General features: G+C 46.8%; 1 pseudogene; it reads right to left on the reverse strand.

Annotated features, from left to right (window-relative positions):
* The window catches only part of LOC125596591, an 83,070-nt pseudogene that overhangs the window by 29,367 nt on the left and 30,571 nt on the right, over positions 1 to 23,132 (reverse strand).

The following is a 23,132-nucleotide window of genomic DNA, read 5'->3' on the forward strand; positions in this document are numbered from 1 at the left end:
TGAGCTCATCTCCAAGCGAACCACTTCGTTGTGTTGGACCGGTGCGTCACATCCGGCAACCTTCAAATCTCTGGTAGTATCTTTGGGCTATTCCGCAACCCTTAGTGTCACCCCTCGATCCATCAGTTCTCAATCCTCTCGGATCTGAGTTCATATCAACCTTACCGAAAGAGTGATCCTTATTTTGGTTCTATCACCACGAGGGCCAAAATCACCCGAACAGTCCACATGAAGGGTCAGCGTGCGGAGTCAAAGGACCAACGTGCTGATATGTGTACTTATGGACAGCCACGGACGTCATGTGTGTACTGACGGACACACACGGACACACACGCACAGCCATGAACGTCCTATGTGTGCTGACTGACACACACAGACGTCCTGTGTGTGCTGACGGACACCCACGGACGTCCTGTGTGTACTGAACAGACAGCCCACGCACGCCTAAATCACCCGAACAGTCCATGGGAAGGGTAAGCGTGCTGAGTCCAAGGACCAAAATGCTGATATGTGTACTGATGGACAGCCACGGACGTCCTGGGTGTGCTGACGGACACACACGGACACACAAGGAGAGCCACAGACGTCCTTTGTGTGCTGGCGGACACCCACGGATATCCTGTGTGTACTGAACAGATAGCCCACGTGGGCCAAAATCACCCAAACAGTCCACGGGAAGGGCCAGCGTGCAGAGTCCAAGGACCAACGTGCTGATATGTGTACTGATGGACAGCCACGAACGTCCTGTATGTGCTGACGGACACACACGGACAGCCACAGACGTCCTGTGTATGCTAATGGACACACACGGACATCCTGTGTGTGCTGAAGGACACCCACGGACATCATGTGTGTGCTGACAGACACACATGGACACACAAGGACGTCCTGTGTGTGCTGACGGACAGCCACAAACAGCCACGGACGTCTTGTGTGTGCTGGCGGACACCCACGGACGTCCTGTGTGTACTGAACATATAGCCCACGTGGGCCAAAATCACCCAAACAGTCCACGGGAAGGGCCAGCGTGCAGAGTCCAAGGACCGACGTGCTGATATGTGTACTGATGGACAGCCACGAACGTCCTGTGTGTGCAGATGGACACACACGGACAGCCACGGACGTCTTGTGTATGCTGACGAACACACACGGACGTCCTGTGTGTGCTGACGGACACCCACAGACGTCCTATGTGTTCTGACAGACACACATGGACACACACGGACGTCCTGTGTGTGCTGATGGACAGCCACAAACAGCCATTGACGGCCTGTGTGTGCTGGCGGACACCCACGGACGTCCTGTGTGTACTGAACAGACAGCCCACGTGGAATAAAATCACCCAAACAGTCCACGGGAAGGGCCAGCGTGCTGAGTCCAACGACCAACGTGCTGATATGTGTACTGAGGGACAGCCACGGACCTCATGTGTGTGCTGACGGACACAGATGGACACACACGGACAGCCACGATGTCCTGTGTGTGTTGGCGGACACCCACAGACGTCCTGTGTGTACTGAACAGACAGCCCACGATGGCCAAAATTACCCGAACAGTCCATAGGAAGGGTCAGCGTGCGGAGTCAAAGGACCAACGTGCTGATATGTGTACTGATGGACAGCCACAGACGTCATGTGTGTGCTGACAGACACACACGGACACACACGCACAGCCACGAATGTCCTGTGTGTGCTAACGGACACTCACGGACGTCCTGTGTGTGCTGACAGACACCCACAAACGTCCTGTGTGTACTGAACAGACAGCCCACGTGGGCCAAAATCACCCAAACAGTCCACGGGAAGGGCCAGCGTGCTGAGTCCAAGGACCAGCGTGCTGATATGTATACTGATGGACAGCCACGGACGTCCTGTGTGTGCTGACGGACACACACGTACCGCCACGGACGTCCTGTGTGTGCTGGCGGACACCCACGGACGTCCTGTGTGTGCTGGCGGACACCCACGGACGTCCTGTGTGTACTGAACAGATAGCCCACGTGGGCCAAAATCACCCAAACAGTCCATGGGAAGGGCCAGCCTGCAGAGTCCAAGGACCAACGTGCTGATATGTGTACTGATGGACAGCCACAGACGTCCTGTGTGTGCTGACAGACACACACGTACAGCCACAGACGTCCTGTGTATGCTTACGGACACACACGAACGTCCTGTGTGTGCTGACCGACACCCACGAACGTCTTGTGTGTGCTGACAGACACACACGGACACACACGGATGTCCTGTGTGTGTTGAAAGACAGCCACAAACAGCCCCGGACGTCCTGTGTGTGCTGGCGGACACCCATGGACGTCTTGTGTGTACTGAACAGACAGCCAACTTGGGATAAAATCTCCCAAACAGTTCACGGGAAGGGCCAGCGTGCTGAGTCCAAGGACCAACGTGCTGATATGTGTACTGAGGGACAGCCACGGACGTCATGTGTGTGCTGACGGACACACACAAGGAGAGCCACAGACGTCCTTTGTGTGCTGGCGGACACCCACGAACATCCTGTGTGTACTGAACAGATAGCCCACGTGGGCCAAAATCACCCAAACAGTCCACGGGAAGGGCCAGCGTGCAGGGTCCAAGGACCAACGTGCTGATATGTGTACTGATGGACAGCCACGAACGTCCTGTATGTGCTGACGGACACACACGGACAGCCACAAACGTCCTGTGTATGCTAATGGACACACACGGACGTCTTGTGTGTGCTGAAGGACACCCACGGACATCCTGTGTTTGCTGACAGACACACATGGACACACATGGACGTCCTGTGTGTGCTGACGGACAGCCACAAACAGCCACGGACGTCCTGTGTGTGCTGGCGGACACCCACGGACGTCCTGTGTGTGCTGAACAGATAGCCCACGTGGGCCAAAATCACCCAAACAGTCCACGGGAAGGGCCAGCGTGCAGAGTCCAAGGACCGACGTGCTGATATGTGTACTGATGGACAGCCACGAACGTCCTGTGTGTGCAGATGGACACACACAGACAGCCACGGACGTCTTGTGTATGCGGACGGACACACACGGACGTCCTGTGTGTGCTGACGGACACCCACGGACGTCCTGTGTGTGCTGACAGACACACACGGACACACACGGACGTCCTGTGTGTACTGACGGACAGCCACAAACAGCCACTGACGTCCTGTGTGTGCTGGCAGACACCCACGGACGTCATGTGTGCACTGAACAGACAGCCCACGTGGAATAAAATCACCCAAACAGTCCACGAAAAGGGCCAGCGTGCTGAGTCCAAGGACCAACGTGCTGATATGTGTACTGAGGGACAGCCACGGACGTCATGTGTGTGCTGACGGACACAGATGGACACACACGGACAGCCACGACATCCTGTGTGTGTTGGCGGACACCCACGGACGTCCTGTGTGTACTGAACAGACAGCCCACGAGGGCCAAAATTACCCGAACAGTCTATAGGAAGGGTCAGCGTGCGGAGTCAAAGGACCAACGTGCTGATATGTGTACTGATGGACAGCCACGGACGTCATGTGTGTGCTGACAGACACACACGGACACACACGCACAGCCACGAATGTCCTGTGTGTGCTGACGGACACACACAGACGTCCTGTGTGTGCTGACGGACACCCACAAACGTCCTGTGCGTACTGAACAGACAGACCACGTGGGCCAAAATCACCCAAACAGTCCACGGGAAGGGCCACCGTGCTGAGTCCAAGGACCAGCGTGCTGATATGTATACTGATGGAAAGCCACGGACGTCCTGTGTGTGCTGACGGACACACACGGACCGCCACGGACATCCTGTGTGTGCTGGCGGACACCCACGGACGTCCTGTGTGTACTGAACAGATAGCCCACGTGGGCCAAAATAACCCAAACAGTCCACGGGAAGGGCCAGCGTGCAGAGTCCAAGGACCAACGTGCAGATATGTGTACTGATGGACAGCCACAGACGTCATGTGTGTGCTGACAGACACACACTGACACACACGCACAGCCACGAACGTCCTGTGTGTGCTGACGGACACACACAGACGTCTTGTGTGTGCTGACGGACACCCACAGACGTCCTGTGTGTACTGAACAGACAGCCCACGTGGGCCAAAATCACCCAAACAGTCCACGGGAAGGGCCAGCGTGCTGATATGTATACTGATGGACAGCCACAGACGTCCTGTGTGTGCTGATGGACACACATGGACACACATGGACTGCCACGGACGTCCTGTGTATGCTGGCGGACACCCACGGACGTCCTGTGTGTACTGAACAGATAGCCCACGTGGGCCAAAATCACCCAAACAGTCCACGGGAAGGGCCAGCATGCAGAGTCCAAGGACCAACGTGCTGATATGTTTACTGATGGACAACCACAGACGTCATGTGTGTGATGACGGACACACACGGACAGCCACAGACATCATGTGTATGCTTACGGACACACACGAACGTCCTGTGTGTGCTGACCGACACCCACGAATGTCCTGTGTGTGCTGACAGACACACACGGACACCCACGGATGTCCTGTGTGTGCAGACAGACAGCCACAAACAACCCCAGAAGTCCTGTGTGTGCTGGCGGACCCCAATGGACGTCCTGTGTGTACTGAACAGACAGCCCACTTTGGACAAAATCACCCAAACAGTCCACAGGAAAGGCCAGCGTGCTGATATGTGTACTAAGGGACAGCCACAGATGTCCTGTGTGTGCTGACGGACACAGACGGACACAGACGGACACACACGGACAGCCACGGACGTCCTGTGTGTGCTGGCGGACACCCACGGACGTCCTGTGTGTACTGAACAGATAGCCCACGAGGGCCAAAATTACCCGAACAGTCCACAGGAAGGGTCAGCGTGCGGAGTCAAAGGACCAACGTGCTGATATGTGTACTTATGGACAGCCACGGACGTCATGTGTGTGCTGACCCAACGGCCGGAGATAGGTCACGCGCTTCAGCGCCATCCATTTTCGGGGCTAGTTGATTCGGCAGGTGAGTTGTTACACACTCCTCAGTGGATTTCGACTTCCTTGACCACCGTCCTGCTGTCTTAATCAACCAACACCTTTTGTGGGCTCTACGTTAGCGTGTAGTTGGGCACGGTAACCCGGCTTCTGGTTCATCCCACATCGCCATTTCTGCTTACCAAAAATGTCCCACTTGGAGCTCTCGATTCCGTGGGATGGCTCAACAAAGCAGCCACCCCGTCCTACCTATTTAAAGTTTGAGAATAGGTCGAGGACATTGCGTCCATGATGCCTCTAATCATTGGCTTTACCCGATAGAACTCGTTTCCGAGCTCCAGCTATCCTGAGGGAAACTTCGGAAGGAACCAGCTACTAGATGGATCAATTAGTCTTTTGCCCCTATACCCAAGTCAGACGAACGATTTGCACGTCAGTATCACTGCGGGCCTCCACCAGAGTTTCCTCTGGCTTCGCCCCGCTCAGGCATAGTTCACCATCTTTCGGGTCCCGACAGGCATGCTCACACTCGAACCCTTCTCAGAAGAACAAGGTCGGTCGGCTGTGCACCCGTGAGGGATCCAGCCAATCAGCTTCCTTGCGCCTTACGGGTTTACTCACCCATTGACTCGCACACATGTCAAACTCCTTGGTCCGTGTTTCAAGACGGGTCGAATGGGGAGCCCACAGGCCGACGCCCTGAGCATGCAGATGCCGAGGCACACCGTGAGGCACATGCTGCAGACCACGATTAAGGCTGTCATGTCCCCGATCCTAGATAGGATCGCCCGGACGGGCCATGGTGCGGGGAGACGCACCAGTCAGGTCATTAGACCTTGAGACAAGCGTATCATGGCCCTGAATGAAGGTTAAGGGCATCAGTAAGCTGAGACTTAACCAGGATACGATGGAAACAAGGGTAAAGGAGTTGAGTGAGTGTTTAGGCAGCTGGACGAGTGTTGGTTTGAGTTCAATCAGCTCGGTTCAGCTGGTATTCAGTTCACCATGATCTGTTCAGCTCACAGGAGCTGGTGGACTAGCTCACTCAGCTGGGAACAGTTGGAGGTCAGCTCAATCCTGTTGGACGGTGCGTTTGTTCGGATCAGTGTGGACGAGTCCGGGACGATTACTGGGCGAACCGATGGTCCGGGTGCAGGACGGTTTGACCAAATTGGTCTTAAGCTCGGGACAGGGAGTGGACAAGCTTCCAGAGTGTGAGCTGAGGCTCAGTGATCGATTTGTCAAAGGAAGAAAATGGAAGAAACCGCCAATGGGTGGTTATGGGAAGAAGGGATGTGATTTTGGTAACTGTTCGCCCAGGCGGTTGGGGACAGTTTAAGTCGTCATCTCTCTCTCATTTCTACCCATTCTGGTCGATTTTTACTCATTTTCACACAGAGAGAAACACAGAGAAAATTCAAGAGAGAAAGAGAGACACAAACCTTGGATTGGCTGTTTTGATCCAAGAGATTGTTCTTGAGTATTCCTGGTGTGTTTGGGCGTGTGATCAAGAGGATGGATTTGAAGCAGAAAGACAAGGAGAAGGCAAAGGAGAAAGAGAAGGAAGTCGCCCCTGGAGACCGAACTCCTAAGGTGAGAGGTGTGGCCAAGAGTAACCGGACAAGGCCGCGGATGATGGCCGTGTGAGTCTGGCCGGTTTGGATCGATTGGACACTCCTTAGTCTGACTTCTTCTACTCTGTTTCTTCATATATGTTGTGCTATGGATTGTTTTATGATATTACAGGGAAGGATCCATCGATCTTAAGGCTTGGCCTGATCAAATCCCCATGAAAGTCCCTTGTCCTTGTGTTGGCTGTTCATGGCCGAGATCACTATGATCTGAGCCGGTTCTTTTGAATCTGATTATGTAAAAAAAATTTTCTGATTTGTCATGAGTTTTCATGAATTTTATTTGGTATTTGGATCTCTTTTTAAAGGGGTCAGACTCGACATTTTTGATGATTGTTCTTGACTAGATTGGATCCGACCATGCAATGTGATTTGATTCTTGTTTTGTAATCTAACCTGGTGATTGTGTGTTTGTTTGTGTTGGATCCCGGACCAGAAATGGACCGTGGTAAGGGAAAAGCACCATGAGGACCGCGGCCATGGGAAGATGTGTGGTGATTGGGTTGATTCTGAAATTTGTGTGATTATTGTAGCCTATTGTGCAACTTGTGAACTTATGCAATTCTAGTGTGTGATCTATCTATTAGGATGATTAATGATGTATGAACCTTTGTTATTAGCTATTAAATATCTATTTACTCTAGTTGATGCTTGATTGTTTAAGTGTGAATGTTGGAACCTCAAAACTCTGAAAAAGACTTAAATTATTTAACACTTGAACTTGAATATGAAAGATGGAACTGGTTGCATCGTTTGGTGAGGCCGCGGTCTGGTTGGATTGAGGAATCCAGGATCGGGTCTTACAAGTTGGTATCAGAGCATTCTCGATTCTAGGATTTGTTGGGTATTGGTTCACCACACACTTGGCCATTTGGACTCATGGTAAGATTGTTGGGTTCTAAGTAATCTTTTGTACTGATTAACTTAGGAGTGATTGAGGTTTATGTGTTCAGTTGTGGACTAACCTTTTGTTTGTGTTGTAACTCCTAAGGGTACAAGAAGGTCTAAATCTCGGAAAGGAAAGGAGGCAACTGGAGCGTCTGGAGCAGTGGGGCAGGATGGTGCTGAACAGACCGGAGTGTTACCAGCTGGAACCATTCCAACCACAGTACTACCGGCTCAGGTGGAGCAGGTGGCCAATGCAACCGGACTTACAGTGAGTGCAACTCTTCCTACTGAGGTTAGTGAAACTAATGGGGATGAGCAGCAAGAGCAAGTCCATGGAGACGATGCTGGGTCGTCCAACGTTGGTGCTGACAGTGGCCAGAATGTTGATGCAAACAATGTTCGGGTCACTGGTGCAGAGGAGGTCATTGAGCCGACCATAAGGGGCTTGGTGGAGGCTATGCAGATCATGGGAGCTCAGATAGCCTCCTTGACACAGGCGTTCACAACATTGGTGAACTCGTCCGTGGGACAGGCTAATCCTCCGGTTCGGGTTGCTGCTGGCGTGGCTGATGTTGGTGCTGGCCGTGTGGCTGAGGTGATTGAGATTGACCCACCGGCCAGGCCAGTGCATGGTATGGACTACCTGAAGGTGCTGGAGCATATCTCCAAGTTGGGGACCAAACACTTTGCTGGAAGTGTTGATCCTATTGAGGCGGACGAGTGGAGAACCAGGTTGGTTCGAAACTTCAAGTCCACACGATGTCCTGAGGATTACCAGAAGGACATAGCAGTACACTTCCTGGAGGGAGATGCACATAATTGGTGGTTAGCTTTGGACAAGCGTACCAATGGTACCATTGAGCACTTTGCTGACTTTGAGGTTGAGATCAACCATAAGTACTTTCCTGCTGAGGCGCGGGATGGTTTGGAGACCAAGTTCCTGGACTTGACTCAGGGACGGAGGACGGTTCGTGAGTATGAAGAAGAGTTCAACCGACTCAAGAGGTATGTGGGAAGAGAACTGGAGGATGAGAAGGTTCAGGTCCGAAGGTTCATCTGAGGCCTAAGGGTGGAGCTTCGAGCCTACTGTTATGTTTGTAAGTTCCACACGGTTTCTGAGTTGGTTGAGAGGATATACCTCACTTCCTATTCCCGTCTCTCAAATCATTCATATCATCATATTTATATATATATATACCAGACCCGAGAAACCACAAAGGCTAAACAAGTCTAGCGAGTTAGCATCACCATCATCGCCATCAGATATTCAAAGATCGAACATCTAACACTTCATGCAGTTACACGGCCTCCAGGGTGCGACCCCATCATCGTGTCTTCGTGACCTTGTTCCATATCGCAGGACCAATTCACGGTAATCATCATTCATACGGGAATATTTTGGAAGACAGGTTTATAATAAGACTTCACATGATTAATACTTCCATACATAATTATATTTAATACTATACATATGTATTAGTACTTGAGAACAAGTACTAAGGTTTGGAATAAACCTCTATGATCATTCATAAATATTTAATAAGTGTTTACACTAAGTAAACACCTTACCAATTCAATATTGATCAAGAGACAAAGCCTATTGTGGGAACCAAAATTCGCACTGTCGATTTACGTTAAATTCAGGAAACTAAGGAAACCCTAATTTCCCAGAGGTCCCGGATCTCTGCGAGAGCCAACGACAAGTGACCAAATATATGTGGAAATCGTGAAAAGATAACAAACGAGTTTAGAGAAAACAGTAGATCTTATTTGGAATCTGCGTAAGAGCGTTGCGATCATTACAAGAGATCATAAAAGCTTTGGCCGTAAAGGCTGTCAGCGAGTTACCTAGTTCTAGCGGCCTAAAAGCTCAAACCTAGTTAAGTCGCAGCTCGATAACAAAAGACGAAAAATATACAAAAAAGGTTTTTGATTGATTTCGGACTGAACCTTGTTAAAGGCTGCCTACGTACCCCTTTCGAGGATCAAGCCGAACGTAGTTCAATTAATAGAGCTGGACAAGAGATCGAACTGCCTGGGCGAGTTCGTCTAGTAGTTGAGTGCCAGTCATAGAAACCGAACTTCTCGAGAATAAAGCCTAAAGTTTCTAAGTGCAGAGAATTCCGAGTCTAAAAAGCTCTTTTTCATGCTCCTCGCCTAGAACTCCTTATATACTAGCTCCTAGGTCGGTTTACGCTTTTACTCTTCTGCCCTTAAGCCGTCATAGCATAAAAATGGAGATATTCCATTTTCCCGATTTTCACAATTATCTTCAAAACTTCCGTATTTATCCGCGGAAACTTGACATTTATCCTTCCTTGTGGACCAAGCGTAAACCGTGCTGTGGTTTACGGGCTTTTGGTTAAGAAATCGCAGGATGGGCCTCGAGTCGTTTTTTAGGTCCCTTTGGGCCATCTTCCGACTCGAAGCGTTTACAATGATTTCTTTCGACAAAGAAAGAACTTTCCGCGGTTTCTAATCCGCGAAGTTTGATCGATGATTTAGAATAGCGGAAAACATAGACTGAGCTCGCTACGGTCTTCGGGAGATAACATTTGAAGGTTTGACGAGAATGCATGTACTGATGTCGTACCGATGTTCGGAAGAGCTCGGTCACTACGCAGCGACCGAAATTTGGCTCGAGCCCGGTCGCTACGTAGCGACCAGTGCGCTGGGTTTAGGGCAAGACCTAGGTTTACTTTTGGTTTAAGGATTGTGCGGTGACTGGCCGGCTATCATTTTTCCTGTTGCAATTTCTTCCTGATTCGTATCGATTTAATGTCCGCGATAGGTTCTCGGCTTATACGACTTGTTTGATACGAATCGAGCATCTCTCCGGAGACCGGAAGTGCTGGACCAAAATTTCGGATTTCTTTTATAGCGCTATTATCCTTGTGTCAGATGTAAGAGAGTCATCTTCGAGAGATGGCTATGTCTGTTTAGGACGTTGAGAGTTTGTTGTGATCAGCAACAAACTTAATGGAAAAAAATACTGTTTCGAGTCTTCGCGAAGAATATTTTTTGAGAAGATGTTAGTGCGTATGACTGTTTGGTCTTCCATGAAGGTATTTTTATCGAGGAAGGAAATTTCGTCGAAGAACTTATCTTCAGGCGTCTGCGACGTCTCGCGATGCTGAAGATTTGTTATTCTTTCGTATGCCACGTTTCGTGCTTGAAATGTTCGTGGGCTTGAAGATATTTCGCGATGTTGCAAGGGTTTAGTCTTAGCCATGCGTTTGAAAAACATTCTAGTTTGACTACGAATGTTCGCAGCCAAAATTGTTGTTCATGTTTGGATGCTAATAGTTTTATTTGCGATCGAGGAATTATGACTGAGGTGTCGTGTAAATTTGTCCATGGGAACAAGCGTTTTCCTTCATAGTGCTTTGTGAAGTGTTGGCCTTCCGAGATGTATTTCGTGCATTTTTTAGGATGTTTCGTATAGCTCTAGAAGCTTTGTTACGAATTTTTCCTTACATGCCGCGTATTATGGTTAAAACGTTGCGGGCTTAAAGTGAATTGTGGAGCGTATTGAACTTGGTCAATTTTCGAAAAGTTTAGATTTTCCGTTAACTGTTTGGTTGTTAGGACTTAGTTTCGTTACGAAGAATTTATCATATGATTTCCGACTGTGGGCTATACGATAATTTATCATATCATATCACCGATTTTACGAAGGTCGTAAATCAGTGATATGTATACATATGTCAAAGTAGCATTGTTTCTGCGGGTTTTACGAGAAACCTTCCCGCTGTGATTTTGATGTTAGGTGAAAGTTGCTTGGAGTTACTCATGGAGTATTACCAAAGTTTATTTCAATACGATCTAGTCGCGGAACGTTTTTCATAGGTTTTTCGAGAGAATTCTCATGACACATTGGTTTTTGAACGAATTGGTCAACCAGAGGTGGATCTAGCTAACCATCGGGAGGAAAGTGATCCTTTTAATGTGCACGATGCTACATATATTCTCGAGTTTTCTTTGTCGCAAATGTTTTCGATGCTTTTCCGTGACTTACTTGGTACAACGGAAACTGAAAGAAATGCTTTGGTGATTGAAGATTTCTCGTAGAAATTTTTAAAACGAAACTGGCTTTCTGCAGCCGGAAAAGGCTTCAATACTTTGGCTAATCGTCGAGTTTCAGTTTGATATTGGTACAAGTTTTCTGTACGCATGATTTCGACAAGAAATGATGTATAGTTTTTGAGATTATGTTCATGATCGTCTGGATATGTTGCTAGCGTTTAGACGAATATTAAGATTGTCGTTTGCCTATTCTTGTCGATTTGCAGAAGTTTTTTGAAGTTTGGGAGTATACGAGTATAGTATACGTACCTACTCCCCCTTTTTTTTTTACGAAAGAAAATGGTTGAACCGAGATACTTTGAAGGGTTGTGTACGTTTCCTCTTCTGATGTTTGGAATGATCGATAATTCGGGGCGATTTATAGACGACGCTTGGACTGTGATTTGGTTGTTTCCACGTTGACGACTTGGGATATGTCGGTTCCGAGAAAATTGCCAGAAACGAATCGGTTTTATGACGACGTTCATGTCTCTAACTTTTTCTCTCTTTAGGAAGCGAGCTTGATATGCGTGGTGATCGTTTCTTGACTTTCGGAGAGTTTAGATCGGTTTGCAAGATCTTGATGAACAATTATGGAACAATATATCGAGACAGGAAAAATCGCTTAAAACTTAGTTCGCTAGACTATCCGCCTAGGTTTTACGTTCCCTAAAGTTCTATGGCAGCCTCAAAGTAATTTCCTACGAAAATTCCAAGTCTGATTTCAAAAATTTCAAGTCGGAAATACTTTAATTCTCTAGAAGATGCAGTTTTGTCCCTTCTCAGTTTTGCGTGCTCATTTCCGTTTCCTATTCTCGTGTATGTTCGCCATTTCCGATATTGGTGTTTATCCTTTAAAACTTGAAATTTATCTTTCCAACTTGACTGTTATCTTCTCCTTAGATAAGACGTCGATTTTTGTAAAAAGGTTCAACGTAATCGTATAGTTAAGGCGGCTAAGGTGTTAAGTTAACTGTTGCCGTTTTATACGATTAATCTGAATTTATGCGAGGAAACAGGTCTTTGCGGTTTTTTTTATATCATAAAGTCTCAATGGTAGCTTCAATCGAGGCGAAACAAGAAACGTTTCGATCGAGATTCGAAAGTGAACGCAAAGATGGAGGTAGGGCGAGCAGGAACAAGCCAAGGAGTTTAAGATGAGTTTTACTTGTTTTCGTCGTAAAATCTCAACGGAAACTCTGATTGAGACGAAACGAAAAGCGTTTCGATGAGGAATCAAAGGAGAACGCAAAGGAGGACCCCTTTTAGGCCTGACAGGTCGCTATAGCGAGTGAGGATGTAATCTCGGTCGCTATAGCGAGTGGAAGGGAGCCAAGACGAGTCCAACTTGTTTTTGTCGTAAATTCTCGATGGAAACTCCGATTGAGACGAAACGAAAAGCGTTTCGATGAGGATTCAAAGGAGAACGTAAAGGAGGACCCCTTTGAGGCCTGACGGGTTGCAATAGCGAGTGAGGATGTCATCTCGGTCGCTATAGCGAGTGAAAGGGAGCCGAGACGAGTCCCACTTGTTTTCGTCGTAAAATCTCAACGGAAACTCCGATTAATATGAAATGAAAAGTGTTTCGATGAGGATTCAAAATAGAACCCAAAGGAGAACCTCTCGGAGGCCTTAGAGGTCGCTACGTAGCGACAGGACGGTCTGACAGGTCGCTACGTAGCGAGTGGAAGCAAGCCAAGAAGAGTCCTACTTGTTTTCGTCGTAAAATCTCAACGGAAACTCCGATTGAGACGAAACGAAAAGCGTTTCGATGAGGATCCGAAAGAGAACCCAAAGGAGGACCTTTCTGGGCCTTACAGGTTGCTATGTAGCGACTGACGGTCTGACAGGTCGCTACGTAGCGAGTGGAAGCAAGCCAAGAAGAGTCCTACTTGTTTTCGTCGTAAAATCTCAACGGAAACTCCGATTGAGACGAAACGAAAAGTGTGGCGATGAGGATTCACAAGAGAAACCAAAGGAGGACCTTTCTGAGGCCTTACCGGCCGCTACGTAGCGAGTGGAGAGTTGGCTTGAGCTCGGTCGCTACGTAGCGACCGAGCGGTGTGCGTGCTCGGTCGCTACGTAGTGACCGAGCAGTGCGTGCTCGGTCGCTATGCAGTGTGCGTGCTCGGTCGCTACGTAGCGACCGAGCGGTGTGCGTGCTCGGTCGCTACGTAGCGACCGAGCAGTGTGTGTGCTCGGTCGCTACGTAGCGACCGAGCAGTGTGCGTGCTCGGTTGCTACGTAGCGACCGAGCTAGGTAATCGTTTTGTTGTGTTTCTTTTTTCCGCGATTAACCAAAGGGTTTTTCAGCGGTTTTTGGGAGAACAAGTTTTATCCTTCCAAATGTCAACGGAAAACGTGTTTTGGTAAAACCCTTACGCATCGAGATTTCTTTTGTTCGATAATGAGCCAAACTCACGGGGTTTGATAAGATTTATCGTTTCCTTTTACGTTTAGAAAGAGAAATCGCGAGCTTGTTTTAGTGCTCTTCCTGTGGCGGAAGGTCGCAGCAAGGCTTTCAATTTTGTTGAACATTGGAGCAGTCAGTGCTGCCAGTTTGTCTTTCATATATCCAGACATAGTTTCGATCAAGCGTTTTGTGGCCATGAGTAAGAGTAATCCGTAACCCACCCTCCTTCTAGCGCCAAACTGTGGGAACCGAAATTCGCACTGTCGATTTACGTTTAAATCAGGACACTAAGGAAACCCTAATTTCCCAGAGGTCCCGGATCTCTGCGAGAGCCAACGACAAGTGACCAAATATATGTGGAAATCGTGAAAAGATAACAAACGAGTTTAGAGAAAACAGTAGATCTTATTTCGAATCTGCGTAAGAGCGTTGTGATCATTACAAGAGATCATAAAAGCTTTGGCCGCAATGGCTGTCAGCGAGTTACCTAGTTCTAGCGGCCTAAAAGCTCAAACCTAGTTAAGTCGCAGCTCGATAACAAAAGACGAAAAATATACAAAAAAGGTTTTTGATTGATTTTGGACTGAACCTGTTAAAGGCTGCCTACGTACCCCTTTCGAGGATCAAGCCGAAAACGGAAGAAACCGCCAATGGGTGGTTATGGGAAGAAGGGATGTGATTTTGGTAACTGTTCGCCCAGGCGGTTGGGGACAGTTTAAATCGTCATCTCTCTCTCATTTCTACCCATTCTGGTCGATTTTTACTCATTTTCACACAGAGAGAAACACAGAGAAAATTCAAGAGAGAAAGAGAGACACAAACCTTGGATTGGCCGTTTTGATCCAAGAGATTGTTCTTGAGTAATTCTGGTGTGTTTGGGCGTGTGATCAAGAGGATGGATTTGAAGCAGAAAGACAAGGAGAAGGCAAAGGAGAAAGAGAAGGAAGTCGCCCCTGGAGACCGAACTCCTAAGGTGAGAGGTGTGGCCAAGAGTAACCGGACAAGGCCGCGGATGATGGCCGTGTGAGTCTGGCCGGTTTGGATCGATTGGACACTCCTTAGTCTGACTTCTTCTACTCTGTTTCTTCATATATGTTGTGCTATGGATTGTTTTATGATATTACAGGGAAGGATCCATCGATCTTAAGGCTTGGCCTGATCAAATCCCCATGAAAGTCCCTTGTCCTTGTGTTGGCTGTTCATGGCCGAAATCACTATGATCTGAGCCGGTTCTTTTGAATCTGATTATGGGAATATTTTTCTTCTGAATTGTCATGAGTTTTCATGAATTTTATTTGGTATTTGGATCTCTTTTTAAAGGGGTCAGACTCGACATTTTTGATGATTGTTCTTGACTAGATTGGATCCGACCATGCAATGTGATTTGATTCTTGTTTTGTAATCTAACCTGGTGATTGTGTGTTTGTTTGTGTTGGATCCAGGACCAGAAATGGAACGTGGTAAGGGAAAAGCACCATGAGGACCGCGGCCATGGGAAGATGTGTGGTGATTGGGTTGATTCTGAAATTTGTGTGATTATTGTAGCCTATTGTGCAACTTGTGAACTTATGCGATTCTAGTGTGCGATCTATCTATTAGGATGATTAATGATGTATGAACCTTGGTTATTAGCTATGAAATATCTATTTACCCAAGTTGATGCTTGATTGTTTAAGTGTGAATGTTGGAACCTCAAAACTCTGAAAAAGACTTAAATTATTTAACACTTGAACTTGAATATGAAAGATGGAACTGGTTGCATCGTTTGGTGAGGCCGCGGTCTGGTTGGATTGAGGAATCCAGGATCGGGTCTTACAAGTTGGTATCAGAGCATTCTCGATTCTAGGATTTGTTGGGTATTGGTTCACCACACACTTGGCCATTTGGACTCATGGTAAGATTGTTGGGTTCTAAGTAATCTTTTGTACTGATTAACTTAGGAGTGATTGAGGTTTATGTGTTCAGTTGTGGACTAACCTTTTGTTTGTGTTGTAACTCCTAAGGGTACAAGAAGGTCTAAATCTCGGAAAGGAAAGGAGGCAACTGGAGCGTCTGGAGCAGTGGGGCAGGATGGTGCTGAACAGACCGGAGTGTTACCAGCTGGAACCATTCCAACCACAGTACTACTGGCTCAGGTGGAGCAGGTGGCCAATGCAACCGGACTTACAGTGAGTGCAACTCTTCCTACTGACGTTAATGAAACTAATGGGGACGAGCAGCAAGAGCAAGTCCATGGAGACGATGCTGGGTCGTCCAACGTTGGTGCTGAGAGTGGCCAGAATGTTGATGCAAACAATGTTCGGGTCACTGGTGCAGAGGAGGTCATTGAGCCGACCATAAGGGGCTTGGTGGAGGCTATGCAGATCATGGGAGCTCAGATAGCGTCCTTGACACAGGCGTTCAGAACATTGGTGATCTCGTCCGTGGGACAGGCTAATCCTCCGGTTCGGGTTGCTGCTGGCGTGGCTGATGTTGGTGCTGGCCGTGTGGCTGAGGTGATTGAGATTGACCCACCGGCCAGGCCAGTGCATGGTATGGACTACCTGAAGGTGCTGGAGCATATCTCCAAGTTGGGGACCAAACACTTTGCTGGAAGTGTTGATCCTATGGAGGCGGACGAGTGGAGAACCAGGTTGGTTCGAAACTTCAAGTCCACACGATGTCCTGAGGATTACCAGAAGGACATAGCAGTACACTTCCTGGAGGGAGATGCACATAATTGGTGGTTAGCTTTGGACAAGCGTACCAATGGTACCATTGAGCACTTTGCTGACTTTGAGGTTGAGATCAACCATAAGTACTTTCCTGCTGAGGCGCGGGATGGTTTGGAGACCAAGTTCCTGGACTTGACTCAGGGACGGAGGATGGTTCGTGAGTATGAAGAAGAGTTCAACCGACTCAGGAGGTATGTGGGAAGAGAACTGGAGGATGAGAAGGTTCAGGTCCGAAGGTTCATCTGAGGCCTAAGGGTGGAGCTTCGAGCCTACTGTTATGTTTGTAAGTTCCACACGGTTTCTGAGTTGGTTGAGAGGATATACCTCACTTCCTATTCCCGTCTCTCAAATCATTCATATCATCATATTTATATATATATATATATATACCAGACCCGAGAAACCACAAAGGCTAAACAAGTCTAGCGAGTTAGCATCACCATCATCGCCATCAGATATTCAAAGATCGAACATCTAACACTTCATGCAGTTACACGGCCTCCAGGGTGCGACCCCATCATCGTGTCTTCGTGACCTTGTTCCATATCGCAGGACCAATTCACGATAATCATCATTCATACGGGAATATTTTGGAAGACAGGTTTATAATAAGACTTCACATGATTAATACTTCCATACATAATTATATTTAATACTATACATATGTATTAGTACTTGAGAACAAGTACTAAGGTTTGGAATAAACCTCTATGATCATTCATAAATATTTAATAAGTGTTTACACTAAGTAAACAACTTACCAATTCAATATTGATCAAGAGACAAAGCCTATTGTGGGAACCAAAATTCGCACTGTCGATTTACGTTAAATTCAGGAAACTAAGGAAACCCTAATTTCCCAGAGGTCCCGGATCTCTGCGAGAGCCAACGACAAGTGACCAAATATATGTGGAAATCGTGAAAAGATAACAAACGAGTTTAGAGAAAACAGTAGATCTTATTTCGAATCTGCGTAAGAGCGTTGCGATCATTACAAGAGATCCTAAAAGCTTTGGCCGTAAAGGCTGTCAGCGAGTTACCTAGTTCTAGCGGCCTAAAAGCTCAAACCTAGTTAAGTCGCAGCTCGATAACAAAAGACGAAAAATATACAAAAAGGTTTTTGATTTATTTCGGAATGAACCTTGTTAAAGGCTGCCTACGTACCCCTTTCGAGGATCAATCCGAACGTAGTTCAATTAATAGAGCTGGACAAGAGATCGAACTGCCTGGGCGAGTTCGTCTAGTAGTTGAGTGCCAGTCATAGAAACCGAACTTCTCGAGAATAAAGCCTAAAGTTTCTAAGTGCAGAGAATTCCGAGTCTAAAAAGCTCTTTTTCATGCTCCTCGCCTAGGACTCCTTATATACTAGCTCCAAGGTCGGTTTACGCTTTTACTCTTCTGCCCTTAAGCCGTCATTGCATAAAAATGGAGATATTCCATTTTTCCCGATTTTCACAATTATCTTCAAAACTTCCGTATTAATCCGCGGAAACTTGACATTTATCCTTCCTTGTGGACCAAGCGTAAACCGTGCTGTGGTTTACGGGCTTTTGGTTAAGAAATCGCAGGATGGGCCTCGAGTCGTTTTTTAGGTCCCTTTGGGCCATCTTCCGACTCGAAGCGTTTACTATGATTTCTTTCGACAAAGAAAGAACTTTCCGCGGTTTCTAATCCGCGAAGTTTGATCGATGATTTAGAATAGCGGAAAACATAGACTGAGCTCGCTACGGTCTTCGGGTGATAACATTTGAAGGTTTGACGAGAATGCATGTACTGATGTCGTACCGATGTTCGGAAGAGCTCGGTCACTACGCAGCGACCGAACTTTGGCTCAGGCTCGGTCGCTACGTAGCGACCGAGCGAGACGGACGCTCGTTCGTTACGTAGCGACCGAGCTTGGCTCGAGCTCGGTCGCTACGTAGCGACCGAGCGGGACGGACGCTCGGTCGCTACATAGCGACCGAGCTGTGTGCATGCTTGGTCGCCGCGTATCGATCGAGCTTGGCTTGTCCACAGTCTGATTTCCATACTTGAGTTTGTCCGCGGCCGATTTGGATACATGTCCGTTGCCTTCGGACAATCGGTATTTAGTGGTTCGATTGAGATTTGGACGATATTTTACTGCAAGGCTCTTCGTAAAGATATCTTTACGAAGATTACTTTTCGTAAAAACGTTTATGCTGATTTTTACGGACTTTCAGACATTTATTCCGTCGTGACCAATTTTGACCCCAACAGTTAGCCCCCTAGCTCGTTAGAACCATGAGCTTCTAGCGTGAGGTTCTAGCGAGTGGCTTGGCAAGTTAGGCAAGTTAGGTGAGTTAGGCGGAATTAATGGTTGAAAAGGTCTGTGGTAAGTGATCTTCTCGCTCTCCTAAAAGTAGAAAAAGCGATAAGATTGGGGCTGCGCCTTATGACGGCTGCCTACGTACCCTTGTTGAAGGGATCAAGCCTTTCGTAGTTCGTCTTGGAGTTAAGGTTCTTATGACTAGTTTTCCAGTAGGACCTTTATGGTCTAGTTTTTATGTAGCGGTTATAAGGCGTGTTGCTGCCGATGGCATTTTGTATGGGTGTAGAGGGAAGACTACGAGTTGTCGTCTCGTAATCTAACTCTGTGTGAATTGCCATATCCATAATCTGTTTCGAGAGTTTTCCGCAGTGTGTAAACTTGCGGGATTTTCTGAAGACGTTCGAACATTGGCAAAGAGACAAATTTTGGGATCTCGTATCACAGTGTTTGATACTATGCCTAGAGATGTTAGAGACCAGTGCGCTGGGTTTAGGGCAAGACCTAGGTTTACTTTCGGTTTAAGGATTGTGCGGTGACTGGCCGGCTATCATTTTTCCTGTTGCAATTTCTTCCTGATTCGTATCGATTTAAAGTCCGCGATAGGTTCTCGGCTTATACGACTTGTTTGATACGAATCGAGCATCTCTCCGGAGACCGGAAGTGCTGGACCAAAATTTCGGATTTCTTTTATAGCGCTATTATCCTTGTGTCAGATGTAAGAGAGTCATCTTCGAGAGATGGCTATGTCTGTTTAGGACGTTGAGAGATTGTTGTGATCAGCAACAAACTTAATGGAAAAAAATACCGTTTCGAGTCTTCGCGAAGAATATTTTTTGAGAAGATGTTAGTGCGTATGACTGTTTGGTCTTCCATGAAGGTATTTTTATCGAGGAAGGAAATTTCGTCGAAGAACTTATCTTCAGGCGTCTGCGACGTCTCGCGATGCTGAAGATTTGTTATTCTTTCGTATGCCATGTTTCGTGCTTGAAATGTTCGCGGGCTTGAAGATATTTCGCGATGTTGCAAGGGTTTAGTCTTAGCCATGCGCTTGAAAAACATTCTAGTTTGACTACGAATGTTCGCAGCCAAAATTGTTGTTCATGTTTGGATGCTAATAGTTTTATTTGCGATCGAGGAATTATGACTGAGGTGTCGTGTAAATTTGTCCATGGGAACAAGCGTTTTCCTTCATAGTGCTTTGTGAAGTGTTGGCCTTCCGAGATGTAATTCGTGCATTTTTTAGGATGTTTCGTATAGCTCTAGAAGCTTTGTTACGAATTTTTCCTTACATGCCGCGTATTATGGTTAAAACGTTGCGGGCTTAAAGTGAATTGTGGAGCGTATTGAACTTGGTCAATTTTTGAAAAGTTTAGATTTTCCGTTAACTGTTTGGTTGTTAGGACTTAGTTTCGTTACGAAGAATTTATCATATGATTTCCGACTGTGGGCTATACGATAATTTATCATATCATATCACCGATTTTACGAAGGTCGTAAATCAGTGATATGTATACATATGTCAAAGTAGCATTGTTTCTGCGGGTTTTACGAGAAACGTTCCCGCTGTGATTTTGATCTTAGGTGAAAGTTGCTTGGAGTTACTCATGGAGTATTACCAATGTTTATTTCAATACGATCTAGTCGCGGAACGTTTTTCATAGGTTTTTCGAGAGAATTCTCATGACACATTCGTTTCTTGAACGAATTGGTCAACCAGAGGTGGATCTAGCTAACCATCGGGAGGAAAGTGATCCTTTTAATGTGCACGATGCTACATATATTCTCGAGTTTTCTTTGTCGCAAATGTTTTCGATGCTTTTCCGTGACTTACCTGGTACAACGGAAACTGAAAGAAATGCTTTGGTGATTGAAGATTTCTCGTAGAAATTTTTAAAACGAAACTGGCTTTCTGAAGCCGGAAAAGGCTTCAATACTTTGGCTAATCGTCGAGTTTCAGTTTGATATTGGTAGAAGTTTTCTGTACGCATGATTTCGACAAGAAATGATGTATAGTTTTTGAGATTATGTTCATGATCGTCTGGATATGTTGCTAGCGTTTAGACGAATATTAAGATTGTCGTTTGCCTATTCTTGTCGATTTGCAAAAGTTTTTTGAAGTATGGGAGTATACGAGTATAGTATACGTACCTACTCCCCCTTTTTTTTTTACGAAAGAAAACGGGTTAACCGATACTTTGAAGGGTTGTGTACGTTTCCTCTTCTGATGTTTGGAATGATCGATAATTCGGGGCGATTTATAGACGACGCTTGGACTGTGATTTGGTTGTTTCCACGTTGACGACTTGGGATATGTCGGTTCCGAGAAAATTGCCAGAAACGAATCGGTTTTATGACGACGTTCATGTCTCTAACTTTTTCTCTCTTTAGGAAGCGAGCTTGATATGCGTGGCGATCGTTTCTCGACTTTCGGAGAGTTTAGATCGGTTTGCAAGATCTTGATGAACAATTATGGAACAATATATCAAGACAGGAAAAATCGCTTAAAACTTAGTTCGCTAGACTATCCGCCTAGGTTTTACGTTCCCTAAAGTTCTATGGCAGCCTCAAAGTAATTTCCTACAAAAATTCCAAGACTGATTTCAAAAATTTCAAGTCGGAAATACCTTAGTTCTCTCGAAGATGCAGTTTGTCCCTTCTCAGTTTTGCGTGCTCATTTCCGTTTCCTATTCTCATGTATGTTCGCCATTTCCGATATTGGTGTTTATCCTTTGAAACTTGACATTTATCTTTCGAACTTGACTGTTATCTTCTCCTTAGATAAGACGTCGATTTTTGTAAAAAGGTTCAACGTAATCGTATAGTTAAGGCGGCTAAGGTGTTAAGTTAACTGTTGCCGTTTTATACGATTAATCTGAATCCATGCGAGGAAACAGGTCTTTGCGGTTTTTTTTATATCATAAAGTCTCAATGGTAACTTCAATCGAGGCGAAACAAGAGACGTTTCGATCGAGATTCGAAAGTGAACGCAAAGATGGAGGTAGGGCGAGCAGGAACAAGCCAAGGAGTTTAAGATGAGTTTTACTTGTTTTCGTCGTAAAATATCAACGGAAACTCCGATTGAGACGAAACGAAAAGCGTTTCGATGAGGAATCAAAGGAGAACGCAAAGGAGGACCCCTTTTAGGCCTGACAGGTCGCTATAGCGAGTGAGGATGTCAACTCGGTCGCTATAGCGAGTGGAAGGGAGCCAAGACGAGTCCAACTTGTTTTTGTCGTAAATTCTCGATGGAAACTCCGATTGAGACGAAACGAAAAGCGTTTCGATGAGGATTCAAAGGAGAACATAAAGGAGGACCTCTTTTAGGCCTGACGTGTTGCAATAGCGAGTGAGGATGTCATCTCGGTCGCTATAGCGAGTGAAAGGGAGCCGAGACGAGTCCCACTTGTTTTCGTCGTAAAATCTCAACGGAAACTCCGATTAAGATGAAATGAAAAGTGTTTCGATGAGGATTCAAAAGAGAACCCAAAGGAGAACCTCTCGGAGGCCTTAGAGGTCACTACGTAGCGACAGGACGGTCTGACAGGTCGCTACGTAGCGAGTGGAAGCAAGCCAAGAAGAGTCCTACTTGTTTTCGTCGTAAAATCTCAACGGAAACTCCGATTGAGACGAAACGAAAAGCGTTTCGATGAGGATTCAAAAGAGAACCCAAAGGAGGACCTTTCTGGGCCTTAAAGGTTGCTATGTATGGACTGACGGCCTGACAGGTCGCTACGTAGCGAGTGGAAGCAAGCCAAGAAGAGTCCTACTTGTTTTCGTCGTAAAATCTCAACGGAAACTCCGATTGAGACGAAACGAAAAGCGTGGCGATGAGGATTCACAAGAGAAACCAAAGGAGGACCTTTCTGAGGCCTTACCGGTCGCTACGTAGCGAGTGGAGAGTTGGCTTGAGCTCGGTTGCTACGTAGCGACCGAGCAGTGCGTGCTCGGTCGCTATGCAGTGTGCGTGCTCGGTCGCTACGTAGCGACCGAGCGGTGTGCGTGCTCGGTCGCTACGTGGCGATTGAGCGGTGTGCGTGCTCGGTCGCTACGTAGCGACCGAGCAGTGTGTGTGCTCGGTCGCTACGTAGCGACCGAGCAGTGTGCGTGCTCGGTCGCTACGTAGCGACCGAGCTAGGTAATTGTTTTGTTGTGTTTCTT

Source organism: Brassica napus, unplaced genomic scaffold (genome assembly GCF_020379485.1).
Source record: "Brassica napus cultivar Da-Ae unplaced genomic scaffold, Da-Ae ScsIHWf_1237;HRSCAF=1767, whole genome shotgun sequence".
Taxonomy (NCBI): domain Eukaryota; kingdom Viridiplantae; phylum Streptophyta; class Magnoliopsida; order Brassicales; family Brassicaceae; genus Brassica; species Brassica napus.